This window comes from Arvicanthis niloticus, chromosome X, assembly GCF_011762505.2.
Source record: "Arvicanthis niloticus isolate mArvNil1 chromosome X, mArvNil1.pat.X, whole genome shotgun sequence".
NCBI lineage: Eukaryota > Metazoa > Chordata > Mammalia > Rodentia > Muridae > Arvicanthis > Arvicanthis niloticus.
In genome coordinates this window covers 66,905,295-66,906,678 of record NC_047679.1, presented here as the reverse complement: position 1 = coordinate 66,906,678, position 1,384 = coordinate 66,905,295, and positions in this window count along the sequence as shown.

The following is a 1,384-nucleotide window of genomic DNA, read 5'->3' as shown; positions in this document are numbered from 1 at the left end:
ATGAGGGTGTGATTTTCCAGTTTCTATGATGCTGTTTCCATTAACATAAACTACCTCCTAAATTTCTAAATCATTCCCTTTGTGTTAGTAAATTTCCTATTTTTCTTTTTTCCTTTTTTTCATCTCTTTTTAAAAAATTGGGTATTATATTTACCTTTCAGATTTTATCTTCTTACCCCACATCCTCCCATCACCCAGAAACCTCCTATCCCATCCCCCCTCCTCATGCTTCTATGAGGCAGTGCCGAAACCTACCCCGCACTACTCCCTGTCCATGCTCACATTCCCCCCCTCCCACTCTGTGTTCATTTTTTATGGGACCAAGAAACTCCCTCCTACCTATGCCTGACAAGGCCATTCTTCCCTACATATACTGCTGGAGTCACGGGTCCCTCCATATGTGCTCCCAGGTTTTATAAATTGTGCCCTTCTTTCAGTAAATTTCTGTCAGTATGCATGTATTTGGAAATAAGAACTTTAACATTGTAATATATTTTTGATCATTAGAATGACCTCATTCAAATATGAATAATTTCTTAAGAAATAGGATTGCAAGTATAGGCAAACTGCTACATCACAAATTCATCTATGAAACAGAAAAAAAAACATATAGCATTCCTTTAAAATGGAACGAAACTGCACAGACAACTATAAATTCCACATGTTGCATGCTATAAAAGGGGCAAACACTTACCACTTTTATATAAATCGGTACACATATTTTACAGATACTCTTGTACATTGAACACTTTCTTCCTTACAAATCAAATTTTCCGCAACATAATACATAATACATAATATGTGCATTAATTATTTGACAATTTCATACAATACATCTCAATTGCACTTTCCTTCTATGCTTTCCAGGTCCACTCTCCCATGATTGCACTTCCCTTTGCCCCAAAAAACAATATAAAGTCAAATTTAAGTTGTCCATATATTCACTGGAGCATGGTCAAACCTCTGGTAGCCAGCCACTTAAACATAACCAAATCCTTCCCTACCCACTTCAAGAAGCCATTATATATGACGAGCTTTGCTTCAGCATCTTTACAACAGTTTTAAAGGGTTTTCTTCAATAGCTTCTTGTTTGGATTGTTTCTATGAGGGGAGTGTTTGGGGAATGGGGATGTTGTCACAGAAGTCTTCAACATCTCTCATTTTTATTAATGAGCCTTTCATCTATACTACTGGGAAAAAGGCTTTCTTGCTCATAGCACCCAAAGGCAGCACAGATTCTGAACTTAAATTTGTTTTCTGGGGATAGATGGCACAGATTATGGCCAACATGCTGTCAACCACATTGACAAACACACACAAAAAATAATGGAGTAAACAGTGATAATGAATGAACTTTTAACCTTTGCTTTTGTCTGATTGTTTT